Source organism: Pituophis catenifer, unplaced genomic scaffold (assembly GCF_029215685.1).
Source record: "Pituophis catenifer annectens isolate HBS135680 unplaced genomic scaffold, rPitCat1.0.hap2 SCAF_2, whole genome shotgun sequence".
NCBI classification, from domain to species: Eukaryota; Metazoa; Chordata; class Lepidosauria; order Squamata; family Colubridae; genus Pituophis; species Pituophis catenifer.
The window spans coordinates 46,514,718-46,536,357 of record NW_027256882.1 but is presented as its reverse complement, the minus strand read 5'-3'; positions in this window follow the sequence as shown (position 1 = coordinate 46,536,357).

The window sequence follows — 21,640 nt, the reverse complement described above, 5'->3', positions numbered from 1 at the left end:
TCTTTTGTTATTTAAATAAAAACATTGTTTTAAAAATCTCATGGGGCTTCATGCAAAAATAGAGATTGCATGAGACTCCAACCTAATTTTTAATGTAAAATGTTAAAATCTTTCTGAATTTTTAAAGAGCTTTGGCTAATCTAACGGAGCCACATGTGCAAAGGCATTTAGAAGACTTAATTTGTGGTCCTGATCTCTGCCATAAAAAATGACAGAATGTTTTAACATTGCTTTTTATTCCCTCCCTGGCTGCTGCAGAACAATGTTTATTGTTCCGGATAATAGAGAAGTAGAAGGTAAATGGAAGACTCTTTTATTTTCTCAGAATGCTCCAAAATGACATTACATTTTGCAAAGAGGGGCCTTCAGCCAGCTACTGCCAAGGAAATGCTTTGTTATCCCTTCTAGAATTGACTATTTTTAAAAGAAAGCAGGCTACTTTAATTATGGAAACATCTTTAAAATATTTCCTCCAAATGTAGCAGCCGCCTTGAGCAGAGGTTTTCATCAGAGGTGGGTTCCGCTTACCTTTACTACCGGTTCACAAATGGAGCGTGTGTGCACGCTTGCTTCGCTCGCACGCATACATGTGCTTCAGCGCATGCGCAGATCACCCATGATGATGTCGTGGCGGGTGGGCGGAGCTTCCTGCTGGTTTTACTACCAGTTCTATAGAACCGGACCAAACCAGGAACAACCCACCACTGGTTGTCATGCATAACATTCAGAGGTGACCCAGTTGGCAGTTGGCGTACTGGAGTCCTATTCAAGGCTCATCCTGCACAACCATTTGTTGTTGTTGTTAGTTGCGAAGTCATGTCCGACCCATCATGACCCCATAGACAATGTTCCTCCAGGCCTTCCTGTCCTCTACCATCCCCTGGATTTAAGCTCACACCGACTGCTTCAGTGACTCCATCCAGCCACCTCGTTCTCTGTCTTCTTTTGCCCTCAATCTTTCCCAGCATTAGGCACTTCTACAGTGAGTCCTTCCTTCTCATTAAGTGGCCAAAGTATTTGAGTTTCATCTTCAGGATCTGGCCTTCTAAAGAGCAGTCAGGGTTGATCTCCTCTAGGACTGACCAGTTTGATCTCCTTGCAGTCCAAGGAACTCACAGCAGTCTTCTCCAGCACCATAGTTCAAAGGCCTCAATTCCATTAAGAAAATACAAATATATCAAATCAAAATGCAGAATTCTCCAGAATTCTATTCTCAAATCAAAATGCAGACAAAAATGTCATCCTCTTTCCAGATGTTTCTCCGCCACCATCCTTTGTCTACTCATTCTTGAGTGTTATGCCTTGGGGTGCTTGAGTTTCAAAAAAAAAAAAGTGGGATAACTTTTTCAACGTCCTAAAGAATTTCTTAAAATATTCCTAACCCTTTGGCATTCTTTCTTGCCCTGGACCTCATGCATAAAACATTTATCCAGTCAGCAGCATCAGGCAAAAGGAACAGCCAGATTCCATTGATCAATGTCAGGAGGTGAATTACTGAGTGATTTCAAATTCTTTAATAACCCTGGTTTTCTATTATTGTGTTCGTAAACAACCAAATACCTCGGGCACTTTGTGGAGGAGGGGCCTTTCAGTGCTGTCCAATATTGTCTTAACACACCAGTTTAGATATGTAAGATAAAAACAGAGCTGTGTAACACTTTTCATTTAATGAAAAGGCTTTATTTCCTTATTTATTTATTTACTTCCTCCCTCCCCATTTTTGCTCTATACTGGAACCAAATTGTTGATATTAAACAATGATTGAAGAAATGTCAAAGTGGAATCTGTGCTTCCCAGCACCAATTACTGCATTTTATTTATCACTGATGACAACTAGTATATGCAGCATTTGGGAAGGAAAAAAAATCATTACACATCATGAAATAAGGAAATAGTTTATTGAATCAAATAATTTCAGTTGTCAAGTCAAGACGGAAGTACATTGAAGTACCATTTCAACATGAACTAAATTACTAATTATTTGAGAAAGGGGTCCTTGGTGTTTTCTGAATTCGTAGTTTTCTTGTAGATGTTTCATTACCAAACTAGGAAACATCATCAGTGCTGGAAGGGAGTGGGGTTATTTTTATTTGCTGTATTTTATATATTTAAGAAAAAGAGCAGATCTCATCTCTTCTAACACTGATGATGTTACTTAGTTTGGTAATGAAATGCCTGCAAGAAAACCATTAAGCTCAGAGAGGACCAATGACCCTACAGTTCAACCCTGAGTTACCAATATTTTCTGCTATCCACATTTGAGAAGAGCTAGAGCCTAGGAATTAGATTTCATAAGCAAAATGTTCCTGATTCAATCCCCAGTTTTTCCAATTTGATCTTGAAAAGATATTTACTTTTCAAACTTGGAAAAGCAACTGGTAATGGCTCTTCAGTTTGACAATATTGGCTCCTGTTGCCTAATGCAGGGATCTCCAACCTTGGCAACTTTAATACTTGTGGACTTCAACTCGTCAGGCAGCCAACTCCAATTCTATGGGAGTTGAAGTGCAGAAGTCTTAAAGTTGCCAAGGATTGGAGACCCCTGGACTAATATAAAGCAACCTCTGGAAAATCACTGATTTATTTATACTAATAGCGCTTTGGACCACTTGACTTGAAGCTTGATGAAGAATGGTAAACAATGGAGTCCTTGGTGATAATGTTACCTAGCTGGATGATGAAAAGTCTCAAGAGAGCACCAAGGACTTCACAGTTTATTTTTATTTTATTTTATTTTATTAGTCATATTTCTATGCCGCCCATTCTCCGAGGACTCTGGGCGTCTTACACCAAAGACAGTATACTAAATAGCATATTGCCCCCAACAATCTGGGTCCTCATTTTACCCACCTCGGAAGAATGGAAGGCTGAGTCAACCTTGAGATTTGAGATTTGATCCACTGATCTGCAGTACTGCACTCTAACCACTGTGCCACCTCGGCTCTGTAGCCTGAGCTACAGATATTCTCTTCCACTGGAATTATAAACAACATTGGGGGATACTACAGATGAAATCACAGCCCTGGTGTATGGATACAGGAGATTGAAATCAGAAGGTATAGAAAAATGAGGGAGGGAAACCACTCTTTGTATTATTATTACAATACTTTGGTGTGATAAATGTCAACCTTATTTCCCGTTTCCTTATTTGGTACTTGCCGTAAATCTGTCACAGAAGATAATATAGAAAACAGTGACAGCCATGTTGATCTGTGAGATGAAAAATATCCCAAGTGCCATATCTTGGCAATATATTTATTTAGAAGTGATGTTTTATTTTTTTTTTAAATTCCTGGTGACTGCCGGGACAAGTCTCTGCATCTTGGGAAGGATTATTATTATTATTATTATTATTTTGGAAGTGGCTTGTTTTTGCCTTGTTTGTAGAGCTGAGAGTGAAAGTAATTTGTGCCTAAGGCAGGACTAGTCTCCCAACCTCTAGCCTGGCACCTTAACCAATACACCAAGTTGGCTCTTAGTATAGCTATTAGAAGCTAGAAATATTATATTGAAGCTGGGGAAATCACCACAATTTTCATGAATTTGGAAGCCAAATGGCCAATCATTTGTGACTGGGGTGGGTTTCACTGGTCACCAAGACTGGCTTAGGATGTTCCAATGGAAGGAAGGGAGTGAGGGAAGGAGGGAGAGAGGAGGAGGAAGAGGAGGAAAAGAAAGGAAGGAAGGAAGGAAGGAAGGAAGGAAGGAAGGAAGGAAGGAAGGAAGGAAGGAAGGAAGGAAGGAAGGAAGAAAGAAAGAAAGAAAGAAAGAAAGAAAGAAAGAAAGAAAGAAAGAAAGAAAGATGAAAATTCCCACCCCACCTTAGCCCACTCCCTCCCCATCCCATCCCGTAAGGGGGGGGAATCTACATCCACTGTGTAATTTATCTTGCAACATGACAGCCACAAAAGATAAATGATAGCTATGATATGCTTTAAGCCTCACAGAACATTCACAGATTCACTTGGCTAATAGCCATGTATTTCTGAAATGATCATATCTCTCACCTGGATATACCGTTTGGTCAGCTTTTGGAGTTTCTTATAGTAACGGCTTTCACAGGTTAAGCATTCTAGTGTGATAACTCTCTTCAGAAATCACACTTTGGAGCCCTAGCTTCAATTCCTTTCTCTTCAGGTTTCAATTGAAAAGAAAATATTTCCCCTTACTTGTATGTACTTTTGACAGCAGCTGACATACCCACAGCCATAAAACTGTCTTGATTTTTCTTAAAAAAAAAAAAATGAAGGAACAGGAAGAAAATGGAGGGGACTTTTTTCCTCTTCACCTCATGACAATATATACAGGCTATACAGTTATCAACCTGAAGAGATTCTCCAGACATTTACAGCCCAAATTTTGGTGTGCCTGAAAATCAAAGATTTTAGACCAAAAGGAATCAAGTATTTTTTGGCCAGAGGAAAATGTTGCAGCTGCTAATTGGTTAAGGGTGACATTTGATCTGATGTTTCCATGGCAGAAATCATATCATAGCAATTAATAAGGAAGATATCAACAGATCTAAGAACTAAGGCAAGAGAAGTTGTGACAAAGGAGAGATTAAGAAATTTTCCTGGCTTGGGATGCATATTGACTTGGCCAGCATTTCCAAATAGTTTCATTAAATTTATGCCATCATAAACATAATATATAGATCTTAGAAAGAGAATTCATACCTAGACAAATGTAACACCATTGTTTTTTTATTATTATTATTATTTCTCCCCCTTCACATTGTGATTCATCATCCATTCTATTATGTGACTGAGCATGTCATTTTTCTTAAAATGATTTGATAAAGTGTCTCTTTTCTGGACAGGCTATATTATTATTATTAGTATTCACAAACAACTATTTTGCAACACAGAGCTTCAGAAAGCTTCGGAAGCAACTGAAAAAGGTTTCCTGCATTATATTTTTGAAGTACAGGTAGTGCTTGACTTAACAACCATTGAAATTTTGAAGTTACAATGGCACTGAAAAAAAAAACTTATAATTTCTCATATTTATGACCATTGCAGCATTCCTTTTTCTGTAGCCCCAGGGCTCTCAATTTTTATAGAAATATATATCATGGGTTGGAAGCAGGGGTGGGTTCTACTTACCTTTACTACCGGTTTGCAATGGGAGCATGCGCACATGCACAGAAGCTTCTGTGCATGTGCAGATCACCCGAGATGATGTTGTGGTGGGTGGTTGGAGCCTCCCGCCAGTTTTACTACCGGTTCTATAGAACCAGACTGAACTGGAGGCAACCCACCACTGGTTGGAAGGTGCATTCAAATACTTCTACAAAATTATAAAAGTTACATTAGTTAAACAATGTCAGTATTTTTTTGTGTTTATTATCTAGTGTCATCTGATGGGCAGAGAAAACCTGAAAATTAAAAAAAAAAAAAATCTGAAAGCACATTTACAAATATTTACACACTAGCTGAATACGCATGCTCCGCTACGAAGCTATCTGATCGGGCTAGATAAATCGACACTTAGAGTTTGAAAATTAATGAGTAGTTATGATCGGCCTCTCCTCCTCCTCTCGCCCTCAGCCTTGCCCCACAGAAACGTCTCCTATCCTCTTCTCTCCCTCAGGCTTTCTAGCCCCTTCTCTCCATGAGGCTTGCCCCATAGAAGCCTGTCCTATGCTATCCCATTTTCTCCAGAGTTATTTTCAAGTTGGGAGGGGGAGTAGAACGTCTAACTAATTAGCATCAGAGTGTGTTATAATAATATAGGAAATACTAATGCTCTGATGGTCATTTCAAAAAATCCTTTCTTAGCGAGCACCTAGAAGCTAAGAGGAACATACATGGCAAATTTCAAGTTTGTAGGTTTTACGGTTCTGGAGATTTCGTGATTAATGCGTGAGTGGTTTTCACTTTATAGATAGATAGATAGATAGATAGATAGATAGATAGATAGATAGATAGATAGATTTTATTTACCATCATCCGCATTTATAAACTGGACCAAACAAAATCTGAGTGAATTCATAACAGCTGCAAGGATTGTTTTTGCACAAAATTGGAAAGCCGAGAAAATATCTCTGGAAGGAGAAGTAATTAAAAAAAATTTAGACTGTGCAGAATGAATAGATTAACTTTGATGATTAAAGAAAGAGAGGATTCGGAATACTTTAAGATATGGGATCAATTTTACCATTGGTTAGAAAAGAGATACAAATAAGTAAATTAATAGTTATGTATAAAAATTGTATAATTAAAATATTGTACTTTTGGAGAAAGGTAAAAATGAAGACAGAAGAATCAACAACAACAACAAAAAAAAGATGAAGTCACGGAGAAAACACTGAGAGGTTGCATGGAAAGGAAGATAGATGTATTAAATGTTTGTTTGTGTATAAAATAAAAAACTTTTTCAAAAAAAAAAAGTGAGTGAATTCAACATTGGCAGATTAGCTCATCTCTCTTTCCCTCCATGAAACCAGGCAGGGAGACAGGGAGAAAATGAATAGGATGTGTGGATTGCGAAAAAAGATGTTTTCCAGCCAAAGTTCACCATCTGCATTTTATGTGCAGCCGTTTTAAAGCAAAACTCATTTTTTTAAAAAACGAGTCTGTGATTTTCCAGGTTGACACAAAATACAGCTATTGCTGGCCCGGCCTTCTCTTTTCTCTGTGCTGGCTGATGCCCCCAGGGTTGAATGAGATCTCAAGAGAATTTAGAAGCGAATTACCATAAGCGTTTATTGATCCTTCAGCTTTAAGAAAGACTTGGGATGGCAAATGCTATTATGACACAGTAATTTGAGCTTGAATCAGAAGGTACTGGAGCTTGACAAAAGTGAAGAACACCAAGCAAGGCAGAAATGGGAAAAAAAATTAACTGCATTTAGCAGTTAAAGACAAGAAGGGGGTGTGAAAAAATATCGTCCCTCAAGAGTATCATCAAGACAAATGTACTCTCTTTCTCGTTTATTGGCATATTTTAAAATGAATCCCCCTTTACACACTGAAACTGCAGAGATCTTGGGCATACCCGCAGACACACATTTGAGCACACAAGAGAGGGAAAGCAACCAATGCAGTAGCTTGTAGGTGTGCCAATTTTGAAATGTAAATGAGAGATTCTATAAGTTAAATAGAAAAGTAGATCCAACGGAATGGAGAGCTGAGACCATTTTTACATCTTCCAAACAACTTGAAAAGAGGAAAGAATCTTACATCCCTCGCTAGGGTACTCGTCCCCAGGTTAAACAAATCTTCTCTTGAAAAATTGAAGGAAAAAAAAATGGATGTAAGGAAAGGTTCTGATGGGATTGTGTAACACCTTTAAAACCAAAGGCACTTGACATCTGGCTAACGTATTATCCTTTTATCAGAACTCTTAACTTGTGCTTCTAATTGCACGTGGCATCTGCATAGATGAAGTTGCTAGATGGGGGTTGAGTTTATGATATTTAAATATTATCCTCTCCTGAGAATGCAGTAGTGAAGCAAAATGGAAGAATGTGGGAGAATTGCAATTTTTTTAAAAAAATATTCAGATATGAAACTCTTGCACACAGAAAGTTAGCAAGTTATGGAGAATAGCTTCAACTTCTCCCTGATAGTTTCCAAACACAGCAAAGATGTAGTATATTTTCAATGGGGATTATCCAAATACAGTTAGTCCTCGGTTTACCACCCCAACTGAGCCCAAAATTTCCATTGCTAAGTGAGACAGTTGTTAAGGGACCTTTACCCCATTTTACGACCTTACTTGCCACAGTTGTTAAGTGAATCACTGCAGTTCTTAAATTAATTGTTAAATGAATCCAGCTTCCCCATTGGCTTTGCAAAAGGTGATCACATGACCCAAGATGCTGCAACCTTCATTAATATGAGCCAGTTGCCAAGTGTCTGAATTTTGGTCATGAATTTTGGGCTGAATTCAACAGTCACTAAAATGAACTGTTGAATGTCGAGGACTCTCTGTACATGATCTATTCTGAAGTGCCACCACTCAAGACCTGCCTATTTTTCATCCTAGCTGGATGTTTGTCAGCAAGTTTGAAACGTGGCTAAAATTCCAGGAATAACCCAGAAAAGGCAGTTCTGAATATCTGATTTCGCAAAGGAGATTCCTGGATCTCTTGAGGCCCTTCTTCTTCTTTGCTTTTCATCATTTCAGAAATCGATGCGTGCTTCACTCCGATGCCAGAAAGAGCAAATGCATTTCTTAGTGCCATCCAGTAATTGGCCTGCCTCTTTAAAGAACTTACTGATCGAGACCTCCTACAATGTACTAAATGTAATTGATTCTAACGGTATCAGAATGCCTCCCAAGAGGTAAACAAGCAGCCTTTGGAAGCATTAATATTTTTCTGCTTTATAAGGACTGTAGGATGTTTCATTAGCAAAATGGAGATTTCCATGGAGATTTCTTGTGCTGCAGAGGGTAGCACTTCATCCTTCAGAATCTACAAACAGGGCAGACATTTTCTGTCAGCTGACCCAACCAATTGAAGGGTATTGATTGGGGCTGGGTTTCTATGGAAACCCATTAGTTGTTGGAGTTCTGTCTCATAGGAACTGATAAACTTGCCTGTTCAATTCCATCTAGAAAGGCAATGAGACAATTTGGAGAGTAGGGGTGCTGTTAGAGAGCTATGTTTTAAGTCCATGGCCACGTACACGTAGATCAGAGGAGACCTCCAGCTCACAGAGCTAGCCCTATAATTAGGCAGTATGTATGAAGTCTGTGAAGGGATGCAGTGGTTCAATGGCTAAGACGCTGAGCTTGTTGATCGAAAGGTCAGCAGTTCAGTAGTTCGAATCCCTAGTGTTGCATAATGGGGTGACCTCCCGTTACTTGACCCAGCTTCTGCCAACCTAGCAGTTCGAAAGCACTTTAAAAATGCAAGTAGAAATATAGGGACCACCTTTGGTAGGAAGGTAACAGTGTTCCACGTGCCTTTGGCATTTAGTCATGCTGGCCACATGACCACGGAGATGTCTTCAGACAGTGCTGGCTCTTCGGCTTTGAAATGGAGATGAGCACCACCCCCTAGAGTTGGGAATGACTAGCACATATGTGTGAAGGGAAACTTTACCTTTACTTTTATAAAGTCTGTATAGCAAAATGACACAAGATTGTCTCAGTGTCCTAGTATCTCTCATCCATTACCCAGCCTGCTTCCCTTATATACACTGAAAATTACTGTCCCACCTTGGCTTTAATATGGTAATGCCACTGCAAATTCTAATACCATATTTTTGTATAACTGACCTAGTAGCAAATGGGGTACCGTTGGTCAGTAAACTGGGATACTGTAAATTCTAGTTTTTTGTTAGCCATGAAAGTGGCTGGATGACTTTGGGGCAGTGTCAGCCCAATTCACCACACAGGGTTGTGGGGGGGGGGAATAGAAGATAGGTGTCAACTTTGAACCAAATCTGGCAGCAGCCATTTTTCTGTTCCTCAGTTGCTACACAGAAAGGGAGGGGGGAGGTTGGAATGCTTTACTAGGCACAACAGAGAGTTTTCTCATGGAAACCAAGGTCATCTCTACTGGCAACAGATAACGTTGGGGAAGGAGTGCCTGAAGAGACTGCTAATTAAGCCAATTAGCCAATGTGACTTGTGACAATTGGAGATAGGGTTATTTCCTAGTTTAATTATACTGAAACTGTGGGAAAGATTTAGAATTGGTTTTCCTTTGAAGCTGTGCCGATATGATGTACTCAATAAAGAAGACCTTTGAGAAGGAGCTTACTCTCAAGAGTTCTGATTTGCTTGGATTCATTAGTTGGAGTCTTGACAATAGGAACACTAGCTACACCATTTTGAGTTGTACAATGAATGGAGCAGTTCCTTCCCAACCCCTGAGAAGCAAGAAACTCAGAATAGAATAGAATAGAATAGAATAGAATAGAATAGAATAGAATAGAATAGAATAGAATAGAATAGAATAGAATAGAATAGAATAGAATAGAATAGAATATTCTTTATTGGCCAAGTGTGATTGGACACACAAGGAATTTGTCTTAGATGAATATGTTCTTAGTGTACATGAGGAAAATAAAATACATTCATCAATAATAAAAGATACAACACAGTGATAGTCAAGGTTACTAATAAGCTTTCAAATCGTACTAGGAAACAAATAAAAACAATATAAATTGAAAGATACAAGCAACATGGTTATAGTAATAAGTGGGAAGAGATAGATACTAGTAAGGAAGAGAAGAATAATAGCAATACAGTCTTAGTAAATTATTTGACAGTGCTGTGGGAATTAGTTGTGATGGCATTCGGGAAAAAACTGTCCTTGTGTCTAGTTGTTCTGGTGTGCAATGCCCTATAGCATCTTTTTGAGGGTAGAAGTTGAAACAATTTATGACCATGGATCTGGAGTTGGAGAACCAGTAAAAATTCAGCAATCTGATGGAGAGTGGAGTTAGATGTGAATTAGAATTTTGGATTGTAGAATTACAGTATCTCAGGTGCTGCAAATTTGTTTGTCTTGTTCTCTTTATGTATTCCTGGTCAGAAGACAACCATTGAGATGAATCTTGGAGAATCCTTTCTGAAAGAATTTAACTTTAGTGCACATTCTTCCTTCCCCAAACTCAGTTAATAGGAAGAGAAGCAGAAGCAGGAAGTTTGCCACTATAGCCTACACCACCACTGTATAAAAAGTATTTTCTATGGAATAACATGGATATTGGCAAATATACCAACTAGATTCTTGTTCTGTCCTCGCTACACGTTATCCTGTTTGCAGCTTCTTTCTTTTGCTCTCAAGTCAGTCCTGCTTTGGAATTCTCCTAAACATTCTAACGAGTGGACTTTTGTAAGCACAAATGACCAGGAGCACTCACTGAGTACAAAGCACTGAATAATTGCTACCAACCTGCCTTCCATGGAGGACCTGTATACTGCATGAGTCAAAAAGAGAGTTGTGAAAATATTTACAGACCCCTCACATCCTGGACATAAACTGTTTCAACTCCTACCCTCAAAACGACGCTATAGAGCACCGCACACCAGAACAACTAGACACAAGCACAGTTTTTTCCCAAATGCCATCACTCTGCTAAACAAATAATTCACTCAAGACTGTCAAACTATTTACTAAGTCTACTTAGTAAGTCTATTAATCTTCTCATCATTCCCACCATCCATCTCCTTCCACTTATGACTATATGACTGTAATTTTGTTGCTTGTATCCTTCGATTTATATTGATATTGTTTCCTGATTGCTTATTTGTACCCTATGACTATCTTTAAGTGTTGTACCTTATGATTCTTGATGAACGTATCTTTTCTTTTATGTACACTGAGAGCATATGCACCAAAGACAAATTCCTTGTGCGTCCAATTACACTTGGCCAATAAAAAAATTCTATTCTATTCTATTCTATTCTATTCTATTCTATTCTATTCTATTCTATTCTATTCTATTCTATTCTATTCTATTCTATTCTATTCTTGCTACCTATACACAAGAATCTAATTAACCAGCCCTTGGGTATCAATGGAGACCAAGTGGAGCAAGTGGCCAGTTTTAAGCTTCTGGGTGTTATCATAAAAGAGGACCTGACCTGGGGTGCTCACATTGCAGCACTGGTCAAAAGGGCCCAGCAGAGATTATATTACTGAGACTTCTCAGGAAACAACAACTGAATGAAAAACTGCTGGTGACCTTCTATCGCTGCACCATAGAGAGTATTTTAACTTACTGCATCTATGTATGGTTTGTCAATTGCACAGTGGCAGATAGGACAGCGCTCCAGAGGATTAACATCATTGCTCAGAGAATCATTGGTTGTCCTCTCTCCTGTTTGGAAGAGCTTTATAGCTCCCGCTGCCTTAAGAAAGTTCAAAACATTCTTAAAGATCCATCTCATCCTGGGCACCCTTATTTTGAACTATTACAATCTGTCAGATGGTACAAGACAATAAAAACAAGGACAAATAGGCTGAAAAACAGATTTTATCCCAGAGCAGTAACTATATTGAGCCTTGGTGGTGCAGCAGATTAAAGTGCTGTTAAATAGCACCAGCTGCCTGCAATTACTGCAAGTTCAAATCTCACCAGCCTCAAGGTTGACTCAGCCTTCCATCCTTCTGAGGTAGTAAAATGAGGACCTGGATTGTGGGGGCAATAAGATGACTTTGTATAAAAAAGAACACCACTTGGGGGGCCCGAAAGCCCTACTAAGCAGGTATATACAAAAGTATGAAGGCTATTGCTTAATGCATTGTAAGCTGCCCTGAGTCTCCAGAGAAGGGCGGCATATAAATCGAACCAATAAATAAATAAATAATAAATATTGAATTTTACTGTATTGTGTCCCTTGCAGGGGTGGGTTCTACTTACCTTTACTACGGATTTGTAATGGGACTGCGCACGTGAGCGCACGCTTCTGTACATGCGCAGAAGCTTCTGCACATGCGCAGATCACCCATGATGACGTCGTGGTGGGTGAGTGGAGCCTCCTGCCGGTTTTACTACTGGTTCTATAGAACCGGACCGAACCGGGAGTAACCCATCACTGGTCCTTTGAGAATGTGCAATGACTTCAAACTGATGACACATTTAACCCTGCCTTCTAGTTCTGCCTTCTCATCTCCTACAACTTTAGCCCCAAGGTCTTAGCCTGATGCATTATCAAGAGTGTCAGTTTTTATTTCTTTTAGCTGTCATTCAACAGCATCAAGCTTTTCCTGACTCTAACTTCTCAACACCCAACCTTCCCACTACAAAGAAATTATACTTGTCAAATACAAATTTGTAATTTGAATATGTCTCCTTATACATTATGGCATTTTCTCTAGGAGTGAAAAATAACCTTCGCTTTTTTTCTCATTCCTATTCCTCTATTTTTTTTCATTTTCTATCATTTTTCCCTTCACCTACCAGAGTTGAAACTCTGGAGTTGTCAACATGGCCCATAGCACTGATTAATTTTATACCTCTATGCCTTTTAGCTGCATATAAATATGGTCAGCATTTTTTTCTTTTGCCAGCCAAGTAATTAAAACAAACTTCGTTTCTCATTGATTGTGAGTTCAGTTGTTGCAAAAGGATTTCCCTGAAGCTAAGAGTTAGGAAAACTGTAAGCAATTATGCAGAGACAATTATTCTTACCCACAAACTAGACCAAAGTCCTCATCAAAGGCCATCCTAGGAATGGAAATTAATAATTAATTATGATTAATTTGTGATTCATAAAAATTTCTCCTTATTTCCTCCCCACTTCAATGCCTTCAGTTCCCATGTGTTGTTGCTAGCTGAAACTAAAATAATAATCATTAACATCATCAAAAAGTACAATCTCTGATGCGCTTTCTGCTTTCTCACTCCAGTGTTTAAAATATGCAAGGAGCTTTATCATCTGAGAAAGGAATACAATTATGTCTTCCAACTTTGGAGGAAGGACACTTGTTACGCATTTGCCGCGGGGAAATTTCATTGCATTATGAATTTGTATTCTGCTAAGTGCCCCTCTTAATAACTTCCCCTGGTGAGTCTCTTCCGTGCGACAGTATGAAAGAAAAGATTATCAAAGCTTAAGGACTTTTCCTTTCTCCCGGGATGTGAGACAGTGACTTCGATCACAGACCAAATAAAATAAAATAATTTTTTTTTTAAAAAAAAGGCCAGCTCTCCAAATGCTATGTCTGATAATAATAATAAGAAAAATAATCAAACGTAGAGGGAGACTCTCTGGAACGCAGTTCAAACTAATGTATTTCCTCAGGGAAAATAGATTTTTTAAATGCTTAATAAAAGATAATATTGGCAGCACCTGAACTAGTTTCTAACCTTGAATGAGAGATCATTCAATGAGATACCCGGGGATTCTGCTTTGTCTCCATACAGTAATCTCTGTCTTTTAACTGCAAAAAAAAAAAAAAAAAAAAAGCAGTTTCTGCTGCTGACATTTTAGCAGCCGTGGCTTGGGATTTCTTGGCTCACAGACACTATTTTATTTCATTAATTTTCTTTCCTTTTAGGTATGTTTGAAAGGACACTTTTAGGGCATGATTTTGGCAGCCCTGATGGTGCAATTAACAGCCTATTGTTTATGTGCATCATGTGTGCAAAGCACATTGCAAAAAAAAAAAAGCTGGTTTTTAATCAGCTGTCACTTTAACATTCCCTTCTTCTTGCTTCTTTTTTTTTTCAGAGGAATTCAGCATGGATCAATTCTAGGGGGTCTTCATTAATTCCAGACACCTGACCAACTAAGGATGAAGTCAAACCAGTGGTGGGTTGCTCCGGGTTCTGTCTGGTTCTTGAGAACCGGTAGTAAAAGCGGCGGGAGGCTCCGTCCACCCGCCTGGATATCATAAAGTACGATCTGCGCGCGCACTCCCATTGCAAACCGGTAGTAAAGGTAAGTAGTCCACCCCGGAGTCAGAGCCTCCAAAACTCAAAGAAACCTGGGGGAAGCACTTACCAAGCTGTAAGATGGCCACGGGTGAAATGTTCCCGGTTCGGACCAAATCGCCCGATCCAGTAGCGACGGTGGTGGGTGGTTCGGAGAACCGGTAGCAAAAATCCCTCCCCCCCCCCCCCACCATGCCCAGCTGAGCCCAGCTGAACCACGCGATCATTAGAGGCTTTTTTTTTTTTTTTTTTACTTTTAAAAGCATTCTTTCTACAACCTCTTCGGCTGAAGAGGTTGTAGAAAAAAGGCTTTTAAAAGTTAAAAAAAAAGCCTCTGATAATCATGCGGCTCAGTTGGGATCGTCAGAGCCTTTTAAAAGCATTTTTTTACAACCTCTTTAGCCAAAGAGGTTGTAGAAAAGATGCTTTTAAAAGAAAAAAAAAAGTTGGCCACATCCACCCAGTCACATTATCCCCCACCAAGCCGCGCCCACAGAACCGGTAGTAACAAATTTTACATTTCATCACTGAAGATGGCCCTTTCCTATTTCCAAATTGGAATCTGATGCCATATAGGCAACCTCATAAATTAGGAATTTGAAGTTTTTAGCTTGTTGCCCTTTATTTTTTTAATATAGCATCCAGCTGAAGAAGAGTCCTGCAGACGGGGTGAATATTTTATGCACTGTCGATTGTAGGCACCTGGTTGATATTTCTAACCAGTAATTTAAGTTGGCATTTTTCATTTCTTCTGTGGCTCTCCATCCCTTGGGCTTAGGAACATTGAATACTGGAAATTCTGCAGCCAGCCTGGCCCTCTTGTTCTGACTAAGTTTATCTGCTCTTCAGACTGAAGATTTACTGTTCAGAATGCTACTCTTTTCTTTGTAAAAAAAAATTGGAAGAATTGTAGGAAGTCAGCATTCACAACCCTCCTAGAGAATGAAATATTTTGGGGAATATTAAAAAGTCAGGATAGAATATTTCCTCTAAAGGAAAAATGGGGAAAAAATCTTAAGGGAGGCAAAAACCAATCCCAGTCTCCCTGCCCCAAGCAGAAACTGAGGAGGCCAGCTTTTAGAAATGCAGATTTGGTAATCCATTCAGAAAGACTGGGTCAGACAGAAACTTCAGATAAGCTAAGCCAAAGGTTGACAAGATTAACCCTGAAAAACACCTAGGACTTGCATTTCCTCTTTTGCCTATAGAGCCAACCATGACCCATACATGACCCCATATGGATCCAAAAGGTATAAAACCCACCCACTCTCAATTCCATTTTGCTCAGCTCAGGGGTGGGCTTCAAAACTTTTAGCAAGGGGTTGTCTGCCCGGTTGCTGGGTGGGCATGGCCATGGTGGGTGTAGCCTAGTTGGCCTCCTGCCCCACGGTGGCAGGGGAGGTGTTTTGCCCTCCCCGGGCTCCAGAGGCTTTCCTTGAGCCTCCGCGAGGGTGAAAATGGCCTCCCCAGGCTCTGGAGGCCCTCTGGAGTTCTCAAACTTCTGATAGGCCCATTATTCACCCCCCCTCCCAAGCCTCCACACATGTCCTGCACTTACCTGCATTGATAACAGGACACGTGGGGACTCCTGGGAGGGAAGGGGAGGGGTGGGTGGGGCCAGCCAGCAGTAGGATTTGGGGGTTCTCCAAATTGCACGGAATCTTAGCTAGAGGTTTTCCCGAATCCCTGCGAACCCCCAGCAGCCCACCCCTGGGTCAGCTGTCCCAGAACTGCAAGCTCTGTGTGTGTGTTGGTTCTGTTCAGAATCTTTCTTTCCAATCAGCTTCCATTTTATTCCCGGCTTGGAACTGGACCTAGATATTTCTTCCAACAGAATCTGCAGTGAGAAGAATTATAAAAGCAGGATGTCAGTCACAACAAGGCAGCCTCAGTCCCCTTTCTTTTGTACATCCTTCCATTCACAAGCACTTTCAAAGCAACGAAGCTTCGATGACGATGTACTTATGATTGTCATCTTGACTTCTTTGTCCCTCCCCAGATGCCACTGCTATCTTATTAGATCCAGCACATCATTCAACATCTGCAGTAGAACACCATTTCTTGGTGATGAGGAAATACCTATACATAAACATGATTTACAATTTCCAACCTCCTAAATTTTATATATGCAAACTCTTAATATGACAAATACAATTGGGAACAGGCAGCTATGTATTTCTCAAATCATTTTGTTCCAATGTTGTTTTATATTTAGTTGTCTCCCTTCTCTATTTTATTTGGGATTTAGAAATGATTGTGTAACACGGTTTTTGCTATTCACAATAGACAAATCCTAATGATTGCATGATCGTGGCTATTTTTTGCTGTTGTAGAGATATCAGTTACTTTTCTTTTTGGTTGCCTGCAAATTGCTTTTCATTGCCCTCCTACACAAATGTATCTCCATGTCCATCTTCTGCAAAATAACAGGCTCTCCAGATAACTGTTTTCTTTTAATATATACTGTAATAGTGTCAATGCTCATTGTGTGGACTTGCCTCCTATTTTTAATATGTGAAGCATGTCAATTTGATAGGGGAAATGGGAAACAAATATTTTTAAATCAACTTCGAGTGCTAATGGGCGTTTGTACAGTCACATCTAAAAATGATTAGCAGGTGCAAACCACCCCATATTTGCCTTCATCGAACAATGTTCTGTTTATAACTTTAACCAAAGATAATAGGAAAAAAATGTTAGCAGATGGGTGTGAAATGCAACCATAAAATAAGAATTGGGACAAGAGACATTTAGAAGCTTTGATTGTGGCCTTCCAATATTTGTCAATGTTTTGTTGCAATTAGAAACATAAATGAAACGTCAAGAGCATTTATGGAAAGCGTAGAGAACATAGTACATTTAAGGAGAGTTTATAAAGAAACATGAAATATGTCATCCTGTCATTCTGTCATTCTGTCAGGGCAAGGACCTTCTCTGTTGTGACGATGTGTAAGTAAAGATAAAGACTCCTTCAAATCAAGCTCAACTCCTAGTGATTTATTGACATTTCTTGGCAGTGATACAGAATTGATTTGCCATTACCTATTTCCAAGATATTTCTCTGACTTCCCAGTCTAGTCTACAATCCTTTTATTCACTGGAATTTCTTGTTGTTGTTAGCTGCGAAGTCGTGTCCGACCCATCACGACTCCATGGACAACGTTCCTCCAGACTTTCCTGTCCTCTACCATCTCCCAGAGTCCATTTAAGCTTATGCCTACTGCTTCAGTGACTCCATCCAGCCATCTCGTTCTCTGCCGTCCCCTTCTTCTTTTGCCCTCAGTTGTTCCCAGTATTAGGCTCTTCTCCAGTGAGTCCTTCCTTCTCATTAGGTGGCCAAAGTATTTGAGTTTCATCTTCAGGATCTGGCCTTCTAAAGAGCAGTCAGGGTTGATCTCCTCTAGGACTGACCAGTTTGATTGCCTTGCAGTCCAAGGGACTCGCAGGAGTCTTCTCCAGCACCATAGTTCATGGAATTTCTTACCCTGGTGCTAATCAGATACTTAGCTTCTGCTGGCCCTGGCTGAAATGAAGTCTAGGTCACCAGAGTTAATTAAATGTCTAAAGAACTCAGGGATGAAAATAGTGCAGAACATTTCAGGAGTCCTCCTATTTAGGATATATATTTAGTGTCAACCCTGAAGCGAACATAGCTGGGGCCATCTTTGAGGCTTCAGGGTTGCCACTAGATGGGAGGGGGACGGAAATAGTTAGCTGGGGTTCTGCAGCCAGAACAAAAGGTTTTCCTGTGGGAACCAAGGTCATTCCAACAGGTGGCTTGGAGAGGAGGAGCAAAGTAACCAAGCAACTGGCCAGCACTTTGATTGGACTATGTGACTGATGACTTGGGGAAAGGGAGAAAACTTTTTCTTTTAATTAGGTGAAAACCATGGGAACTTTCAGAGTCAGTTTTCACCAGTTGTGCCAATATGATGTATCCAATAAAATTGTTCTTTGAGGAAACTATCTGCCTCGGAGTTCTGCTTTCTATGGGTGCATTACTTGGAACACTGACATTTAGGATACATTTAGGTCTCTAAATGTATTTCAGGAATCATCCTACTTAGGAAGCCAGATAAGAACTTCAGATACTGTTGCATAACTGAGTTATAAAATCCATCTAGACTAGTTTGGTTGCACTAGCAGCTTTTAGGGTTTCCTATAGGACTTTATTATGACCATCCCAAAATTGTCTGGCGTGTTTGGGATTATATCTGAAGCCTACAACTAGCTACAGATCTTTCCTATGCTGGCACAACTATTGGTTGTTTAGCTTTGCCCTAAGAGTTTTTGGGAACGTGGTGGCTCAGTGGCTAAGAAGTTAATGAATCCTGCTGAATCCATTTACCTGTGTGTGCTTTCTGGATTTAATTTCTGCAACAAACTCTGACAAACTACACTGGACAAAAACGGTCTTTCAAAATTCTTTTGGCAGAGAAATTGGATGGCTAAAATCTCAAAGGGAAGGGAGAAATTCTCCAGGCATTTCTCAAAGGAAGGACTTTCTTCTGGCAGTGACAATAGACATTTATTAAAAATGCCCAAGGGGAAAAATTTCCTCAAGTGTGTGTGTGGAGAGCCGGGGAAACTGCAAACACCTGAAAGCTGATTGTGCAAAGAAAGAAGAGACAGCATGTTGCTACATAAATGCAGGGATATCATGATCCACTCATGAGAATTTATCATGCAATGTTTGGTTTAAAAAATATAACAAAGGCAATTTTCATCCACTACCCTGTTTATTTTATAGCTCTCTGTAAGGAGAAGAATGTCTGTAGGAACAGCCATCTTAATTCAACCTCTCAATCTGAACAACCAAATCTGTTAATTTGATTTTCTCTTGTATTTAGCTTTTTTAAAACATCAAATTCTTCTGATTGTGTTTACAAAGAAACTTGCAAATATTAGGAAGCTTATATATAGGATTTATTACACATGTGCACCCAGCAGGGTTAATGTAAATATATACCAACTTAAATAAGAGACATGATTAATGTGATCCAGCATGTCACAGAACGTACATATAAACACCAAGGAGTTTGAAACCAAACAAGCAAGCCAAATGCTTAAAAAAAAAAACACTTAAGGACCATTAATTTGCTATTGGTGCGTGGCAATGTAGCATTGTTTTGTGAGAGAGGGATTGCCCTCTCCTTGATTATGCAATGATGTGAAATAGCACAACTGTCTCCCTTATATTATCATTCTTGGTCATTTTGATTGCTGAATTTTTAATCGTTAGTTTTATATGATTGTTTTTTATTATATGCTATGCAGAGTCATATCTGTGAGATGGGCAGATATATGAATATGTTGGTGGAGGAGGAGGAGGAGGAGAAGGGGAAGAGGAAGAGGAAAGAGGAGGAGGAGGAGGAGGAGGAGGAGAAGTAGTTTTCTCTATCATCACATCCACAACTCTATGAGAAAGTTTAAAATCATTATGTATAAGATTTTATAAACACGTGTGCATCCACAAACTGGAATCAGGATTTGGTACATTCTGCACTGAATTACTTCTGGTTATTAAATTTTGATGGCATTCCTCATCCAGCACAATTGTCCAAATTTAATATCCTTCTCCCAAAGACTACTTAATCATAGCACAACTCTCCAGTGCCATACTGCCATATCCTGCCTCCAATTTCAAGCCTGACTGAATAGTCCCACTGGTGGCTACCTGAGACTGCTGTATTTAATGAAATTAAAAGCCAGGTGTTATACTCCATTTGGTATTAAATGAGGAGATATTGCAAGGGATTTTCTTCCCCATTACACGGCAATATTGATAGGGTGAAAATAATAATAATTTATTAACCACATATTTGTCACCCAAAGTTTGAGTTTCTTTGATTCTTCTAGATCAGGGGTATCAAACTCACATCATTACATTGTCATCACGTGACATATCATGACTTTATTTATTTATTTATTTATTTATTTTATTTCTATACCGCCCTTCTCCCGAAGGACTCAGGGTGGTGTACAGCCTGATTAAAAGCACAAAGACAGACAAAATTTAAAAATTAAAATTATTAAATGATAGGCTCAATTATAAAACCCCAAATTTAGTGAAGTGTTTAGTGAAGGGGACTTTTTCCCCTTCACTAAACTGGGGGTGGGCGTAGCCAGTGCGTGACGCATCAGGTCCGCAGGCCATGAGTTTGACACCACTGTTCTAGATCAGCAATTCTCAAAATGTGGTCTGGGGATCCCTCGGAATCAGCAGTCCATCTGCATTTAAAAGACACAGGCCACTCTTTTGAAGACAGGAAAGTCCACATTTTGGACAGAGACGACTGCTGGTTTGAAAGAAGGGTCAAAAAGGCCATCTATGTCAAAGCTCTCTCAACAGAGGGGGAGGGATATGACATCATCTATCCGCAGTCTACAACACAGTCCTTTCAGTAGTTCCAAGAAGGCTCCACACCCGTTTGCACCACTCAGGTGATCCTGATGACACAGATGAACCTCCAGGAAACCTTAATGACTCTCTAAAACAGGGGTGTCAAACTGGCGAGCCATGGGCCGGATGTGTCACACATAGGCCACGACCATCCCAGCCTGCGAAGGGAAAAAACATCATGATACGTCATGTGATGGCAATGTGATGCCACAAGTTTGACACCCACGCTCTAAAAGAATGCAAATGACCAGCTGTCTGCAAGAAGTATAAATCCTTCCATTCCCCACCTTTCAGTCAGAGCTGAAGAAGCTTCTTGGGTGAGAAGCAAAACATCTTCAAAGAAAAACCAGAAAGTTCAGTTGCCTCTTGAAAAAAAGCAGCTTTGGGACAACCATGACCTGGATGAATGAGAATCTCCATAGACATTTCTCTCAGAATCTCCAAGACCATTTCAGGGGTCCATAAAGTTAAATAAATACATATTTTCAATGGCTTAGTTTTAATTTCTAATATTTAATTAAAGATTGAAAAATATAACCCACATAAACCAAAAGTCTTTGAGCTTCTCAATCATTTTTAAGAATGTAAAGGGATCTTAAAACCAAAATGTTTGAGAACTGCTCTTCTATATAGACTGAGACCCAGATATTGATAGTTATGATCAGCCTCCATATCTGTGATCAAGGTGGTGTGTATATATATATATAAAAGAAAAAAAATATCACAAATGACAACAAACAACCTAAATACAGGTAGTCCTTGACATACGACCACAATTGAGCCCAAAATTTATGTTGCTAAATGAGACATTTGTTAAGCTTTATGGAAGTTGTTTGCAAGATAAACATCACTTCCCACAAAAACCACACACAAAAAGACTCATGGTAATAAT